Below are 19,503 nucleotides of genomic sequence, written 5' to 3' on the forward strand. Positions count from 1 at the left end.
ATTACACACACACATTTACATTCTTTACAATAAAAAGATAACCCTTTAACTTCATGCTCTCCTTTAAAATTCCATCTGTGATAAGTAGGTTTCTGTAAAGTTTAATATTTATTTTTATTTAGGTGCTCAGTGTCCTCGTTGGTGATATAATGTCCAGATGTTGAAAGAGAAAGAAATGACTAATCATCATTATCACCGTATTGAACGACAGTTTAGTGGCTGTATCGGGAAACCTAACAGCAACACAATGACACGTAACAATGGCCCATTGTGGCGAGCTGGGGGTACTACTCTTAGTTAAAAATCTCTTTTCATAAAAGCTTATTTGCATAACACGTTTGCTTGTATCTTAGACAATACTACGTTGAAAGTAAAGCCAATCATTGGGAAAAACATTAAAATAGATATAGTCTAGGTATATTATAAAAGTTCATATGCCACTGTTCGTAATTGACACAAGGCTGTGACACTGCATAGGCAAATAGCACAATATAATATTTATATCTATAATTTGCCGTAAGATTATGTCGAGGTTTAAAGGTTTTAATAAAAGATTTATATAAGTAGGTAAAAAGGTTATATTACCTGAAACCCCTCTTGTATGTAGTTGTGTACAGTTTACAAAAACGCGGTAAATAGATTACTTAGCATTGACAATAGATCTATTCCTCTTTAATATTTTTTTAAAAATAAATATATTAATGTTGGAATTCATTGAAAGAAAATAGATAGTTTTGATAGAGATACCGTAAGGAACACTAACTTCACCAACGGCCGGGTGACTTCGCCCATGTAAAATATTAAAATTAATAATGAGTTTAACGTCTTCTCCATCTTCCTCGCATTATCCAGGCTTCCATGAGCCGTACAAATTTTCAATATGGAACGTCTACTTGATCAATACACATTACTCACATATGCAAAAGGGGCTTTAGATAAGTTTTTTAACATACTCATTACCTATGGTTGTTCATTGTCCTTATTACTCGTATTTTGCACAAAAAGCCAGATGTTTTTGTTTTGTTGCACTCAAAGCTGTCCATTTCCAAACATACTTACAATGATAACTATGACGGAAATGTGTTTTTTTAGAATAGGTATCTTTTAGCAGTATTACTATACGCAATTAGTATCTCTTAGTATTACTCGATTTCAGGCAAATCAGTTCGTCTTAGACCTATCCCGGTATGTCCTATGGGTGTAAAGCTATTGTATTGTCTAGCACTTACTTTTAAATTAAAACAAGGTCGGCCCGGAAAGAACTGATAAATATACTGTTGCAAAGAAAAGTTGCCGCGGATCGATTGTACGCGTCCTGCGGCAACGACTGGTCAAACGGCGGAACTAAAAATTACTAGATTTTACAAATATTAGATGTAAGTCGTATTAGTATGGGTTTTATTAGCATACTGAAGTATTCTTTGACATACTAGATACATAATAGAAGTCGTAAATAAATGTAGCATTATGATACGGGTGTGGCGATACGAGTAATATTACCTACTTAGGTACGTCGAATGATCATAAATCCTACGATGAGGTTCTATCGTGTCGTACGAGTATGATGTCAACATTGATATCGTAGGCACGAAATCGTAAATCAGGTTTAAAGACACCTAATAGAGCATGTATTGTGAATTATAGGTTTTATACCGAGAACTTATTACTTAATGTTTATGTACGTTCTTAATGGGGCTAAACCCCAAAGATTATAAATTGTTTCTATTGGCAGGACAGGAATCCCAAAAAAATTCTATTCTGTGGTTTATGTTTCTTTCTCATGACATAATATGTATTTTTTATTATTATTGCAGCAACGCATTGCCATCTGAGCAGGCAGTGTAAAAATTACTGACCAAGGCATAAATTTTTCCAATTTTAAATTTATTATTATTCTAATTAAATACTCAATCGATTACTTGAAATTGAAGCGCAAAAATAATAAGGAAAAATGACTTTGTTAAGCGTTAGGGTACATCAACCTCTTCGTAGATGTCATACAAATTTAGTTTTGCTCATATAATCAAGAATGCGAGTAATTGTACTTTTTCTTCGTGATTATCTAATCTAATAAATGTCACCCATAAGGCAATATAGTGTGGAAATCCAAAACAATTGAATATTTTAAGGAAAGGAGCTTAGAATGTAACAGAAATAACTTAGTGAAAACTACGTTAAAACATCAACTAAAAACATTTGGTCATGTAAAGCCAAACAATCAGACGCGTATTACAATTCTCAATAATGAATTAAGAATAAAGATATATAAATTTTACTCAGGTAAAACCTAGGGGGCCGTAGCCAAGAAGATAATCCTTTATCAAGAAACGCCAATCGAAAATAAAAATCTAGTATTTACTCCGAGGTAAAAAAATGTATCGGCTTGCAGATGCGAACAAAAAGTCACATGATAATGTTTATAAACTTGGCTTGATTTAAGTATTCTATTGAATTAGATTTCCACCCATCAGAAAGTAACATAACTGTGAGTGAAGCAGTAGTTTGTATGAACTTACTACGTGGTCGCTTGGTGGCGTGTGGTGTACCGGATCGAAGCGCCTCTCCCGGCTGCTGACGGGCGGCTACAACCAGACGAAAACGGTCAGCGCAGCCCAGAACCGACATCTCTCGCGTGGCAATTAGTTTAAGTGTTCAGTATGCTTATAAGTACTTAGCGGGGGTCAAGGCCCTTTGTTTGGGGTATTCAACTCAACCTTTGCTAAAAATATTACCTTAGGGCCGGTTGCACCGACCGTCGGTAATCGCAGTTTTCAACTTTTTGTTGATAGGAAAACGTGACGATCACCACGCATAACAACCGTAACAGCAATTTAAAACCAGTGTGAATTTGGAATTAATTGCGTGAGAATAAAATAATTTTCCAATGGCTATTACGGCGGAAAAGTATGGTAGGGCATAACAATATAGTGATGATTGTAAGTATACCATCCATAACTACTCCATAACCCATAACTACCAGGACCATAAATAACTACTGTCTATTTATTTATGAAACAAATTAACAGAACTACTTAATACCTAGATGTGTCTAGATTTATACATACTTATGTTTAAAAATTTATGAATATAATGTAGCTATGATTCTTAATCAGCCATTTTTAGAAAGCGATACCTTAATTCGCACAGCACGTAGGTATTTTAACAATTAATATGTACATTAACCACCGAAATAATTATTGTACTGATTCCGTGTGAAAACATACTTAATATTATCAAATATTTAAACCAACGATATTATTACCCTTGTAAAGATTCTTAAAATATGAAAGTTTGTCACTTTTATTAATTATGACCACAAAGTTGCTGTATATTTACCCCGGAGATATATAAATAACGTAAACAGGCCCCTGTACCTACAATCAGCATCAAATACTCGTAGGTAGTGACGGCCAAAGTGGCCAAATGTGTAGTAATACCGTGACACATCTTTGTTACCACATGTAAGTATAATATATATTGTGTACTTAATATTATTTTAAAAATAATGTTACCGATGATTTTTTTATCAATTTTCCGAATTTAATTTACATTTTATTCATTCGCAGAAGCATAAATATTCCCTAGTAATAACAGCTAAAATTTAAAATATTTCACTATACGGAATTAAAGTTACTGATACCACGTATTTTTTTATTTTTCTAGCACTTAAAGCGACTTCAAATATTTCAATTTTCTACCTATGAGCCAATAGAAATTGGTTGTCAAACAATACTTATCATTTGGTTAACATCACTGTTTAACGGTAATAATCTATTAGTTTTACTTCGTAATCTGCAGGCTATTATTTACTGAACGAAACATGTCCAAACTGTTGACTAAACCTTACAATATTAACAGTCACACCGTAACGAAATGCAGCCAAAAAGTATTTAACTGATTACTCATTGAAACAATATTATCCGACAAATATTCCGCTGGTATCATATTGATATTCCAAATACCTGTCTATCAATGCAGGTGTAGACAGTTGAAGACGTTACGGTTAAAGACATGATGAATCATTACGAAAAACCCGTTTATGACAATACCGTAGGTTAGGTACAGTGTGCAATTCATAATCAGAGATTATACGGGCTTGTACATACCCATATATTTTGCCAGGTGCGGTAAAATGTCATTATTTTTCAATCACTCAGAGCGCTCACTAGATGACCTTACGATGTTTAGCAAAGATCAATACACTAAATTAAAAATATGTGGGTCAGAGATCTCACTAGACGGCACCATCATAGTAGCCATAGTAGGGTAGGACCGGGACAATTGAAAGACGTTATGTATTGAAACAAGGCAAATTTATTGAAAATTACAATGCCTATGCATGTGACGTAATACTCAGACTATGCGGTCAGTCATTCTTAAATCCTGGACCAATAGCGCTCGAGCGCGCGAGCAACGCAGTAGTCTTGAGGCGTTCAAAAATTTCACGGTATAATATAAAGTGAAGGACTGTACTGGCATACTTTTACGTAATTTTTTTTACTTATGTATTTTGACTAAGTACTTGAATTCTTTGGGTGTTTTGAATGGGAGTTATGCAATATTTTAACTGCCATTAAACAGAGATGGAGTGTTGTTTGTACAGAATTGCTCCTTGAAGTAAAACATGTGACGTGGGGACGGTTGAAACAACGTAATTAGGGACGATTGAAACGTTTCAAACGTCCCCGCGTTTTTCACAAGTCTTACAAATAGTTGATTATTGATATTTAGACTTATTTATCTTTTCACAACAAAGAAGTCTAGATGTCTTACAATTATTTTTGCATCCCTTTCTTCGATCAAGATCTTCAGACGCAGATTAAATATTAAAATATTTGTAATTTTTTTGCGAACTTTAGTTGATCTCATTGAATACAGTGATAGTTATTTTAAAATAATTAGAAATAACAAATTATCTTTTATTTTGCCGAATATATTAAGGTGTTTCAAACGTCGCCACATAGTGTTTCAATTAACACACTCTCTCTCAATTGAACCACTCTTCCACATTTTCTTTAATTACCTATCATTACGTAACCATTTTATTTAAAAACTAAATAAATAACCTTTAATAATACAGGCACATACCCTTCTAACTGTAAAAATAAAATAGTTACAGGCGGTTAAACATAAAGTGTATCAAATGTCCACGTCCTGCCCTAATAATGAGAATGAGTGACACCACAGCTTTTATTATTTTACTTTTCAATGGTAAAATAATTATAATATTTACACGGTAAGCTGCTGGTTTACTCAAATGCGAATAAACGAATACCTACCAGAATATCACGACGCAAAAAACATAAAACAACCATAAATTTCTCGAAGTAGTTAAATTATTACGAAATGTGATGAAATGAGTAAATAGGTAGGTTTTATTTATTGTAAAGCGTTGAAAATTGTTTAAAGAAAAACTCTATTCGCTTAGTTGATTTTTCTGGTCAAAGTAATTGTTTTTATGTTTCTAAGAATATATGTAATAAATACAAGACGCTATAGAATGAAGATGGAAATAACACAATAAAGATCGAATAGGTTATTATATTGCACACAAAAGTGTAAAAACCTACTGAAAGTTTTTGCGTGAAAAGCCTTAAATGATAGTACCTACTTCTAAAACATACGAGTAAAGTTTTTAAGCAGAATGGGATAATAAATAAATAACTAATTAATACGTGTTGTGGGTACTTGATGACGATAAATAGGTATAATAGATAGATATAGATAAATATTTAAACATATAGAAAACATGAACAGCTATTTGTGATGAGGATATTATAAAAAAAGGCGTTTTGCACTGTAACAATAAAAACTTGTTTTCTAAGTTTCACTTAAAATATTTCACTATACGGAATTAAAGTTACTGATACCACGTATTTTTTTATTTTTCTAGCACTTAAAGCGACTTCAAATATTTCAATTTTCTACCTATGAGCCAATAGAAATTGGTTGTCAAACAATACTTATCATTTGGTTAACATCACTGTTTAACGGTAATAATCTATTAGTTTTACTTCGTAATCTGCAGGCTATTATTTACTGAACGAAACATGTCCAAACTGTTGACTAAACCTTACAATATTAACAGTCACACCGTAACGAAATGCAGCCAAAAAGTATTTAACTGATTACTCATTGAAACAATATTATCCGACAAATATTCCGCTGGTATCATATTGATATTCCAAATACCTGTCTATCAATGCAGGTGTAGACAGTTGAAGACGTTACGGTTAAAGACATGATGAATCATTACGAAAAACCCGTTTATGACAATACCGTAGGTTAGGTACAGTGTGCAATTCATAATCAGAGATTATACGGGCTTGTACATACCCATATATTTTGCCAGGTGCGGTAAAATGTCATTATTTTTCAATCACTCAGAGCGCTCACTAGATGACCTTACGATGTTTAGCAAAGATCAATACACTAAATTAAAAATATGTGGGTCAGAGATCTCACTAGACGGCACCATCATAGTAGCCATAGTAGGGTAGGACCGGGACAATTGAAAGACGTTATGTATTGAAACAAGGCAAATTTATTGAAAATTACAATGCCTATGCATGTGACGTAATACTCAGACTATGCGGTCAGTCATTCTTAAATCCTGGACCAATAGCGCTCGAGCGCGCGAGCAACGCAGTAGTCTTGAGGCGTTCAAAAATTTCACGGTATAATATAAAGTGAAGGACTGTACTGGCATACTTTTACGTAATTTTTTTTACTTATGTATTTTGACTAAGTACTTGAATTCTTTGGGTGTTTTGAATGGGAGTTATGCAATATTTTAACTGCCATTAAACAGAGATGGAGTGTTGTTTGTACAGAATTGCTCCTTGAAGTAAAACATGTGACGTGGGGACGGTTGAAACAACGTAATTAGGGACGATTGAAACGTTTCAAACGTCCCCGCGTTTTTCACAAGTCTTACAAATAGTTGATTATTGATATTTAGACTTATTTATCTTTTCACAACAAAGAAGTCTAGATGTCTTACAATTATTTTTGCATCCCTTTCTTCGATCAAGATCTTCAGACGCAGATTAAATATTAAAATATTTGTAATTTTTTTGCGAACTTTAGTTGATCTCATTGAATACAGTGATAGTTATTTTAAAATAATTAGAAATAACAAATTATCTTTTATTTTGCCGAATATATTAAGGTGTTTCAAACGTCGCCACATAGTGTTTCAATTAACACACTCTCTCTCAATTGAACCACTCTTCCACATTTTCTTTAATTACCTATCATTACGTAACCATTTTATTTAAAAACTAAATAAATAACCTTTAATAATACAGGCACATACCCTTCTAACTGTAAAAATAAAATAGTTACAGGCGGTTAAACATAAAGTGTATCAAATGTCCACGTCCTGCCCTAATAATGAGAATGAGTGACACCACAGCTTTTATTATTTTACTTTTCAATGGTAAAATAATTATAATATTTACACGGTAAGCTGCTGGTTTACTCAAATGCGAATAAACGAATACCTACCAGAATATCACGACGCAAAAAACATAAAACAACCATAAATTTCTCGAAGTAGTTAAATTATTACGAAATGTGATGAAATGAGTAAATAGGTAGGTTTTATTTATTGTAAAGCGTTGAAAATTGTTTAAAGAAAAACTCTATTCGCTTAGTTGATTTTTCTGGTCAAAGTAATTGTTTTTATGTTTCTAAGAATATATGTAATAAATACAAGACGCTATAGAATGAAGATGGAAATAACACAATAAAGATCGAATAGGTTATTATATTGCACACAAAAGTGTAAAAACCTACTGAAAGTTTTTGCGTGAAAAGCCTTAAATGATAGTACCTACTTCTAAAACATACGAGTAAAGTTTTTAAGCAGAATGGGATAATAAATAAATAACTAATTAATACGTGTTGTGGGTACTTGATGACGATAAATAGGTATAATAGATAGATATAGATAAATATTTAAACATATAGAAAACATGAACAGCTATTTGTGATGAGGATATTATAAAAAAAGGCGTTTTGCACTGTAACAATAAAAACTTGTTTTCTAAGTTGGTATGAACTGAAACTAGGTGAATTACATAAAAGTTTATAGGACATTTTAGTCTTTAAATATGATCAGGAATAGACTGTTAAAATCTTTCGGGTTACTCGTGAACACCGTGTAATGCCCTTACCAAGATTTGGACCCGGGACCTGCTTCTTTGGCATTGTCATAGAGAAATACATAAGTATAGAGTGCTCACTCCATATACATCAGTTTTTTTACCAAAACGCTTATTATTTCCTCAGTCGACATCCAGCGTCAAGTAGCGGATTTATCAGTACTGGTACTCCGAGCCTTGAATATTATAGTCTAACTTTAATCCACTTTTCTATTGACCCGTACCTATTTTAATTTGACGATTAGGTATTAAGTATAAAATATCTATATGTACCTAACCATATTGACAACGTTATTCTTTGCTATTATTTGGTATTGTAAATAATAATTTCGTTGATTTGCCTACTTGACGATCGTAATATAATAAATTCGTATAGATGAGTTAAAACCATACACTGAACAAGTACGGCACTAAGTTTGTCCTTGGTTCTCGACCTTTAACAATCAATCGTACAACCATAAAATATTTATGCGATGGTTATCACAATGGCCGGTGACCACCGTGTTAATTCGCCGCACAAACATAATCGCTGATAAGTCATAAAATGCTCTAAGAATCCTGTTTTACTTCTCACGACAATTTAGCATATTTTTTACCTCCTAAGGTCTGTAGAGGCGCAAGTACAGTTGGTTTCACACGCTATTATAGCACTAATTACATCGGCAGTATATTTCAATTTGCTTTACTGACGGACAAGCAAAGATTTCCTGGGTCAGTCTCGCATCTCTTGTGTATTTGTATTGGTGCAGGCGAGTCGTAGGGTAAAGAGAGTACTGGGAACAGTGACTTCGAGATCAGTAACAAGTACCTACGCGATCAAAACGATATTTTTAGGTATCTTCTGTTTCTTTTTTAGTATATTAACACGCATGACCTCGACGATGGTTTTCGATAACTCACAACAAACCATACAGGCTTATCCATAGAGTACTGTTCTAAGAGCTGGCTAAGTAAAAACAAGTAAAAAGTTTAGAATGTACAACCAAACACCTCTAGTTAGTGTCCTGTACAACTTTTACTCATTAAGGCCCACTTGCACCATTGCACTAACCCGGGGTTAACCGGTTAAACCTGCAGTTACCATGGTTACCTGTACAATTTGACACTGAGTTTACGGTTTAACCGCTTAACCCCGGGTTAGTGGGATGGTGCAAGTGGGCCTAAGGGGGAGGCGATAATATTTAAATCAGGGGTTAAATTTTGTAAAACCTCATTTATAGTAGTTGGTTACGTGATATAAACAAACTAATTATTAATTTACTATATAAGTAAAGTCCGTAGGCGAAAAATTTGTCACAGTTAATGAAATTGACTTCGGTACTTATTCACGCACTTTGGACGTCACACGGAAATACCTTTTGCCTAACTGAACAGCATATAACTGAACTGAAATAAATATTCGATTGCACTTTCACACTAAGTCTAAGTAAATTAGTGTGGAATGGCCAATGAGTGGTTTGAGGGCGTATTTACGTAGTGGGCGAGTGATCTGAGGGCCTAGCGCAAGTGTCGGCAACCAAGGCTAAACGCGCAATTTCGAGTGGAAAACGTCACATGTGATATTCGTTATGCTTCAGTTCATTCATGCGATTTATATTTACTACATTGCGGGCGAGATTCGTAGCAGAGAGTATAGAGTAACGATTGTACTGACAATGTTTACATTTTGTTACTTATTTGCATTTTATAAGTAACGCATTTAGTTTTTCGGCTAAGTCTGTATTTTAAAGGGAAAAATAGTCAAGTCCAGAATTATGCCCTTTTGTTTCGATCTGATAATTTTTCTGAGTACCTATGAAGCACGCGGTACTGGATTGCACTTCGTATTCTTTTCAAAATACCCAAAACATTTTTCTTTTTACTTTTTTTTGTCACGTTTAATCATGATCAGGTATAATTTTCAATCAGATTTATGTGTCTAATTCAATATGTGCATTTTTGTTTCACGAAAGTCCAGATCAGGTATCCAAATACAAATACCTATAGAAATGGGAAGAATTTCGGGAAATTGAGCGATAGGATGCTACTTCCAGTGTTTACAGTTTCATCGTATGGAGGGGCATGACATGTGTTCGAGTATGCAGTCAACGAGTCCGGAAAACCATGCATCATAGAGCGATCACCTCAGTTCCGCTTCTGATCTCCAACATAATATGTTTTATTTATACTGCTGTTCTTCCGGTCATCTTTAAACTATTTATGCACTGGACTGGTTTACGCAATTCTAAAAAACAAGCATTAAGAAATAAGCAACAATGCTTACCTATAAGAACAAAATAAACATGAACCACTCAGAGTTTCAGGCAGAGGTTTATGCACAAGAGACACCTACGTTACCTATTTAGGAGAATGGATATTGTTAATTGTTTTAATTTATTACCGCATTGTACGCGACGTACAACATAACCTAAGCTAAACTAAACTAACTTAACCTAAGCTTTCAATCAATTGTTCCACATGAAAAGTCACTCATTCACCGTAACGTTTACATTCATACCTACCCCATAATAGTCAACACAATTTTTATCATTTAATGTAATATATTTAGTTTTCAATGTACAATTAAAATTTGCAGAAATCGCGAAGCGTCTGGTTGACTTAACTGGTGAGTGGTGACCTATAAGAGTTGGCGGCTTCCTCGCACAACGTATCAACCGGGCTAGCACATGACAGCCGCGAGAGTATCTCGCCGCGACATAGACTACCCGTCCCCCTTTAATTCATACAGTTAGTAAAAGACGGGTAGTCTATCTCGCGGCGAGATACTGTCGCGTCAATCATGTGCTCGGCCTACAGCATTGCGATATAGGCGATACAGCGAGAAAATGCCGCCAGCATCCTTGGTACAATGCCTCAACGGCCTATTTTAAATTTAGTAGTAATTTAGTTTAGTACTGTCACTTAGATATCTTGTATATGTAAATAAATGTCATTTTGATAATGAAAAAAAAAAATATTTATTTTAATTACATGCTGTATTTTGTATTAGTATAATAAAAAGAGTTAAAACATCTTTGGTATGTATTTAGATTATTGTATGTTTTGTAGTGTCATATTTTACGCAAGATTAAGTATGTACTTCACGATCCATTTGTTCTAAAATCTAAGCGATTGTGATTATTAGACAACAGGGGCGCAGCAATTTCACAATTTTCAACGAAAGATGCAATATGTCCACTTCAACTATTTACGGTTCAAAAACTAGACATTGTCATTTATAAAGTGCCAAGTATGTATATGGTTGTAGTTTCAAAACAATTTATATCAGCCTCTTGCCTTCTCGAGAATGATTGAGAATAATACGGCATACGGCTGTAGGGCTAAATGGAATGTTGTTTATATTATGTCAACATCGAACAGTGTCATTACATTCAAATAGTTTGGCCAATAATGTTTATATAATCAAAGAGGATATAATCTGAAAATAAATATTTTATTTTATTTTTTATAATAGGATAGAGCGGTACTGACATAGTAAATTTTGTAATTACGAGTACAGTAAATTTACTGCCATCTATCGACACACAAACTAAAAATTTAAATTTATAAAAATACGATATAATGTATTTAAATATGGAGAAATGATTTTTTTATTTGCATTAAATATTTTATATGATTTTGACCTATGTTCTTTTACTGATATGCGTTAAAATTGTTAAATAACCAACGAAACCGTCAACGCCCTCTATACGAGAGTAGGCCAAAGGTAGTGGCGCCCTCTGATCGAGAATCAAATTTTCGTGATTTTCGAAGCACTTTTTTCCTTAGACTGTATCCATCTATTACGAAGTTATATCTATCTTTGGTATAATGAACAAATATGTATTTGACAACTTGTAAGCCAAGGAGAAGACTGTTCGGCTTGCTAGGGACGGTAGCGGGTTTAAGCACCTATAATAACTTAATAAAATAAACTTTGCAGCACGTGAACACCTCTCGGCCCTTATTCCTGTCTTAGGGAGTGTACATCGTTATCAAGCGCAACCAGTATACGAGTAAGACTGTATTTCCCCCAGAGCTACGTGTATACACAAGTGACACATTCATAGCTTCGTAGCTTAGCTTGGACAATTCGTATGGAAACAAAGCTTAACTCTGGTGCAAAACCGGACAAATGCGTGTCGGACGCGCCCACCGAGGGTTCCGTACATATCTAACTTATTTTTTTATTTGGTTAGTTTTTTACAAATGTATAGTATCAGATTTTTTCCTGTACTTGTAGTGTAAGACGATATTACATGCCAAATTTTACAGTTCTAGGTCAGCGGAAGTACTCTATAAATTTTGATTCTTTTCAGTGTCGAAATATACGTTTTTGGGGGCATAAACGTCCGTATATTTTTTTTACGTTAACCTAGAAGCTTGATTTTTTCTTAACTTCAAGGTAATGTAGCTTTGAGTAAGTATATGGTTTTAATTTCAACTCGATGCCTCTACGCCTCTCCGAGATAAAGGGTCTTGACAGACAGACGGACGGACGGACGGACGACAAAGTGATCCTATATATAAGGATTCCGTTTTTTTTTCTCTTGTGGTACGGAACCCTAAAAAGCAGTCTAAGGGTGTCACTATATTTGTCTATACTGATACAACGGTTGTCAGTCAGAAAAAGCCCCATGCCAACGTCACAACAGCGATAAGAACCTTATTCGTTTCGCACGAGTCGCACGACCCGCCATCAGCCGGTAATATAAGGTAATGATTATGAAGTTTGAAATATAAAACGTCATCTGCTCAATCCGATTTGGCGTGAATAAGTGAAGTAATACGTGATTACACTTTAATCAATTGCCAAACATTAATGGAAATATGTCCCTACTTTGTATTTTAACTTTTCTTTGAACTGTAGGTGATTAGATTTTTTCCTGTCTTAGTTTTTCAGTTCGGGAGTTCGATGATTATTTATTTTTATTTTTAACGACTTTTCTTACGTTTCATATAAAACCTTATTTTAAATTAACAGTTCTCAGTATATAATTGTTTCTTGTATACCTAAACTTTAACTTTAACTACATATACCTACAAAAGTATTACTGAAAATCATTTATAGGCCTATATTTTTACCCTTATTCTAAAAGGTAGAATATAATACGTAGTCATAAATACGTTTTTGTAACGTTTTCCGGTTCTGACAAAAAGTTCGCGCACGAAAAAAGCCTCTGCGTATTTCTTGGCGGGTTAACACTGCTTTAATTTTACGCTTCGCCGACCTCGGCAAACAACTTAAGTTTCACGAAATTCCAAGTTTAAATCAGAAGCTCTATTAGCTCATACTATTTATGTTGTATGTCTATTCGGCCTTAATGTAGGTACCTAATAAGCTGCGACTATAAATATCTAAATATCTATTAAGGGGCCCATTTGCTCATAAGAGATATGTGTTTTTTAGCTTGATAAAAGTATTATGATCGTTGATCGCGCTTACCATGTCGATAACTCATCCATCAAGAGTCCTATAACATAAAGCCTCCATAGGTAGGTACTAGGGTCAGAAATTGACTGGAAAGTCGTTATCGACGTGACAAGCGCGATTTTTCCATTTTGCCCGAAGTTTGGCTTCGTTAAGTTTTTCAATTAATTTGAAATTAAAATTATGTAATTAAAGAAGTTACCAAATTAAAGGACCATTTCGACTGTACCTATCTATGCACAAACCCGTTTATAGTAAATAAATAGTTTTTCTCCAATATAGTTAGTTTTTCGCCTTAGGCCAAGCGCGCATTACGATTTAAATTTTTGCGACACGATTTTAGAATCGTGCTGTACATAATACATAGTTTTTTGTCGTATATGCTCGCACTGACGTTTATATGTCATACATACGTTGCATTTCTGCGACAAAATTATTGCAAGACAGAAAATCGTACTGCGCGCTTGGACTTATTGTATCAAAACTAGAACGGGAATCTGGCTTTACTGGCGTACAGTTTTAGCGGACAGGAATATTACTGTATTGTTTTGTACCTATAAAATACATGTTTAAACTAAGAAATCAATGTATACAGCCAATATAACGTGTAAAAAAGGATAACGCAAGGCGTTTCTCGAAGTGTCTTAAATAAATTAGTTTTTAGGGTTCCGTACCCAAAGGGTAAAAACGGGACCCTATTACTAAGACTCCGCTGTCCGTCTGTCCGTCTGTCTGTCATCAGGCTGTATCTCATGAACCGTGATAGCTAGACAGTTGAAATTTTCACAGATGATGTATTTCTGTTGCCGCTATAACTTGCCTTGGACTTGGAATCGGTGAGTGAGTGAGTGTGTCAGTGACAAAACTAAGGAACTTTGACGTGAAATAATTATAAAACTACAAGTTCAAATAGAATGTTCTTGGGAATATATCTAAGCCATATTATGCCCTATATGTCACTGAAAATTCAGAGTTCTAGCTTTAGCAAGAACAAAATGACCGGACGTCGAAAATGGCCTGAATGGCTTCGAGAAAAGGATGGTACGGCCGTGCCTCATTTTTTTTGCTCAAATTGGCGGGGGCACTATATGTGCCTCGGCAGGAATAGCAATTCGTGACTTCGTCTTCTTTTTCGGACTCCGCTTCGCGTCATCCGACAAAATCGAAACTCTTCCACGAATGTAGGGTACATCCCGGCCTCAGCAATAAAGTACTAAACTAAAGTCAGTCAGGCTAGTTTAAATAATTGTGGTTGTGTTGTGTAATAACCAAGATGATTCAAAATGCGTTCGTAAAAAGCCTGAGGTAATAAAAACCCGAGATTATTTTGCGACGTGGGGGTCATCCTTAATTACAGAGAACAATAAGCTTCGTTAACGCCATTATTTTGCGCACTCGGCTCACAACCGATGGAAGTCATTAATTTTCGAGAAGAAAAAATAAAAACAAAGCGTGGACCATTTGTTCCATCTTGTGTTTACGACTTATTTCTGATATGCCCAGAGGGACGACAGTTGCTATAATATTTATCTTGAGCATTTGTTAAAAATGTTGATTTATGTATTTCTAATACTTAATCCTTAAACATGACCTTTATAAGGACAGAATTTACGATTTATGGCGTGTCGTGCAAAATTACATTTCTAAAAACACCATTAAAAATGTGTTTCATGTTATTAACCATTTTAAGTCAATGGGCAAGAGGCGACCATTTAGTATAAGGTGATGTGAAAATGTTTTGTTTAAAGTTTTCATATTGACTTTAACATTCTCTCATTGTCGCGAAATAATGGAATGTCGGTCGAGTGTTTAAACTTGACCCCAATGGCAGCGAAAGTGCGAACAAAACAATAAGCGAAATGCTAAAACAATATGAATATGTTAAAGACGAGTGTACGGTCAGCGTTTGACACCTGTTTAGGTCTCTCTCGCAAGTTTTTAGTTAGTTTAAAGTTACTATTAATTTGCTAGGTACATTACCAAATGTAACCCACCCATAAGGCACTTTATGATTTGTGACAATCGTGTTATAAAAAATCTGCCTTTAGAGATGCAATATATTAATTTTTTTCCGCTTTTCAAACCATTATCACCATTTTGACAAACAATGAAAGAATTATTACAACGAAAGTGAGTGTCATAATCTTTCATTTTCCTATAATAATTTAATTTATTTATCACAAAGTACACAACAATTTTCTTACAATTATATTCGCTATCGATAGCGCTCAATTTTACATTTTAAACATTTATTTATGCTATGCACTTAAAAAACTAAACTAAGGTTGTAGTGCTGCATATGAAGTTGTAATACACAGATTATAGTCGACGAGTAGAAAAACCGGCCAAGTGAGAGTCGGACTCGCGCACGAAGGGTTCCGTACCATTACGGAAAAAAACAGCAAAAAAATCACGTTTGTTGTATGGGAGTCCCATTTAAATATGTATATTATTCTGTTTTTAGTATTTGTTGTTATAGCGGCAACAGAAATACATCATTTGTGAAAATTTGAACTGTGTAGCTATCACGGTTCATGAGATACAGCCTGGTGACAGACAGACAGACAGACGGACAGACGGACAGCGGAGTCTTAGTAATAGGGTCCCGTTTTTACCCTTTGGGTACGGAACCCTAAAAAGGCTATTTCAATTCAATTCAATTTAATATCGGTACTTTTCATGCACCTCGTGGCTATGAACTTCTCGATGATTACAAGATTTAATAGTAACTAATATAAAACCATATTTATCCATGTACTATCTATTATTTTGCAAATATCCAAAGATGAGACAGATTACTTTGATAAGAATATAAACTAACACACTTAAGTTTATTCTCAACCACTCACTTGACCACTACTTTATTTCTACTAATATGTGCGAAAGTAACTCTGTCTATCTGCATTACTTCTTTACACTTAAACCGATGAACCGATTTAGATGAAATATGGTATGGAGATGCATAGTATGAGGCCTAAAAAAGGACATAGGATAGTAGTTATAGTTAATCGACCATCATTATCCCACGCAGACGAAGTCGGGGGCAGAAGCTAATAGTCGGTATAAATATAACGGATTTAATAAACGCTGCTACACAATGCATTCGACGGCGCCTTAAGGCCCCGTCCGTACCTAAGCGTGAACGAGATGGAAGTGCGTGCTCGGGACCGCAGATATCATCTTTTAGAATTTGAATTTGTTGTATAACAAAAAAGTAATCGATTTGTTTTCTCAAAAATAAAATTGCGCATTTTTAGATGCAATTTGTGCATAAATTGTAAAAAAATTAAAGTGCGGTTAAGACTATGTTCGTGATTTTTTCTATCGAGCGAAATTAAAAAAAAAACAGTTTTCGAATAGAAGAAGTCACTAGAGAAAATCATCTAGATTGCAAATTAACTTTTTGGTAGCCGTATTGTGATCTAAAAAACCGTTACGATTTTTCAAAATCTCCGCGCTCTGACTGAACCTGCCGTAAGTTTAGTCAGACCTTTTAAGACTTCTAGCGGTGATCTCATTTTAATATTTACGTCAACAAACGTCAATTTATCATTTTGGATACTTACCACTTTAGACGCTTAAATTAACCGGACATAATATACGTAATGCGTTTGGAGACTCGAAATGAGTCGCCTAACTACAAGCTCGGGTAAATCCAACTGTCAGTTTTTGCGATTTTGGTATTTAAAAAAAACTGGCTAAGTGCGAGTCGGACTCGCGCACCGAGTGTTCCGTACTTTTTAGTATTTCTTGTTATAGCGGCAACAGAAATACATCAACTGTGAAAATTTCAACTGTCTAGCTATCACGGTTCATGAGATACAGCCTGGTGACAGACAGACGGACAGACGGACAGCGGAGTCTTAGTAATAGGGTCCCGTTTTTACCCTTTGGGTACGGAATCCTAAAAAAGGTAATAGGGTAGATATTTCCTAAGAGGGTCGAATGGATTTACCCGAGTTTGAAGTTAAGCGATACAAATTGCCTTTACAACTGTCAGATCATATTATTTACAGCATTTTCAGTCCGTGGGAAAACGGTGTAGTCTACAAAAACGGGTGAACTGACGTCCGTTTTTTTTTACATTCGAGGTGTTACAAAAAACGGAAAACAATCGCGTCCGGCGGTTTTTCATTGCCTACGGTACCTATAGGTAAGTTGTCGAACTAATTATTTGCAAAAAGTAGACAATGGTTTAGGAAGCACTCCTAAAACTTATTCTACTAAAACCATAAAGATAGATAAAACAATAAAAGGAAGTTCGCTTCTTCATATAACTATGACATGCTGAATTGCTGATGATCAGGATCTAACAAACTTACGAGTACTGTTTAACTGAGCTGTTGAACGTAATGAAAATATACTTATAGGCTAAAAGAGTCGACGCAGTACCTATTCTTTAAGGGATATTATTAACATTATCATTTACTTAGTAGGCCAATCAAATTAGATCCAAAAAAGCGTTTTGAGGACTTAATTCCCAGCAAGCTGGAAATCGTATTAATATCATCATTTGGACTAACACGGGACTTAATTGCGTAAAAACTTACTGGCAGTGTGCCTGTGACCACGAACGTAACGTCACGTTCGAAACGTCAGGCCAAAATTAACGTAAGTTTTTACGCGATTAAGTCGAGTGTTTGTTTCAAATTATGAGTGTAAATCGTGTTAGTTTAAATCAATACCTTCATTTGGTCCTAAATGCGTGTAGTCCGAGTTCGCGCAATCCCAGGTATGCATGAATTTTGGGAGCCTTAGGAGATAAGTTTTTCCTTGGATAACCTAATAACCACATGATGTAGAAGGAACCGACAATCAGTTACAATGGCACTAACAGCAAGGTTTGGTGGATCAGACACTGGTGAAAAGGTGTTTTCAGATTTTCAACATGATCATACCGAAAATAAAGAAATTCAAAATTGCGGCCATTTTTTACAAAGGCCATGCCAGGATAAACTAAGTGAATCTGCCCCCAGCGAGTTTTGGTTTGTAATATTTTTTGATGATGTGACTTTCTATTAGTAACAAGTATGCAAAATTTCCGACCCCAAAACTTTAGTTTTTTGTAATAAAAAAATACGAAATATGATCTTTCTTCGATTTTTTTTTCTAGTCAGTCAATTTGGACGTGCGTCACGTATGTTGTGCGTATAGTTATGATCAGAGTTCGGACAAATTATCGCAAAAATAAATATGGTATGAAACAGGATAATAATTAAGACATTTTTTTCAAAAATACTGTACATAATACGAGTTTCATAAATGTTGTCCTATTTTGAGATATAAATGATTTTTGATGGTTTTGCGATGATTTGTCCGATCATTGGTTATAACAATAATATGACATCAATTATTGGATATATTGCTATAAAAAAAACCAAAAAAACAATTTTTTTAAAGTACTTTCAGGTCAGAGTCCGTTCTAAGTTTTTCACCAAAGTTAGCCTCTTTAATGAGCTACAAAACGAGTGTATTTACTGAATTTTATCTGTGGGAGAACAGTTAAAAAAGTTGACATATAAAATAAATACCTACGACAGGAATTATTAAAATTCTTAAAAATTGAAAAAAAAAATTTTTATCATCAGAATAAGGATACTGCTCCATATTATCGTCAGATTAAGGTTTTACATAACTAGGGCATCTGAACCTGCCTGTATAATAATCTGACACGCTCGAGTATTTCAAGATGGCGGTTTTTTTGCAACTTTGTGACTGCAATTTGCTTACGGATCGCTGAAATCGTCAGATTATTGAAATAGACACTTTTGTATGGTCCATTTAACAATCCCTTTGAATATATGACGCGCTCGAGTAAAATATTTTTTTCCAAATATTCTACCCTTCCGTATGACCATCCTAACCGTGGTAAACCGGCAGATTAACATACCCTTTTTATCAGAGACATATTGCGCGACTGACACT

At 34.6% G+C, this 19,503-nt stretch overlaps 1 protein-coding gene across 2 annotated transcripts in view; it reads right to left on the reverse strand.

Moving 5' to 3' along the window:
- LOC134754285 (UNC93-like protein) overlaps positions 1-19,503 on the reverse strand; it is a 123,489-nt gene that overhangs the window by 53,304 nt on the left and 50,682 nt on the right. The window contains exon 2 of one of the 2 annotated variants that reach the window (XM_063690510.1): positions 2,517-2,582. The exons of the other annotated variant lie outside the window; for it this stretch is intronic. The gene's annotated coding sequence lies outside the window, so the exon portion shown is untranslated. The remainder of the gene's footprint in view (positions 1-2,516; positions 2,583-19,503) is intronic. 2 annotated transcript variants of the gene reach the window in all.

The sequence above is a fragment of the Cydia strobilella genome, chromosome Z, assembly GCF_947568885.1.
Source record: "Cydia strobilella chromosome Z, ilCydStro3.1, whole genome shotgun sequence".
Classification (NCBI taxonomy): Eukaryota; Metazoa; Arthropoda; class Insecta; order Lepidoptera; family Tortricidae; genus Cydia; species Cydia strobilella.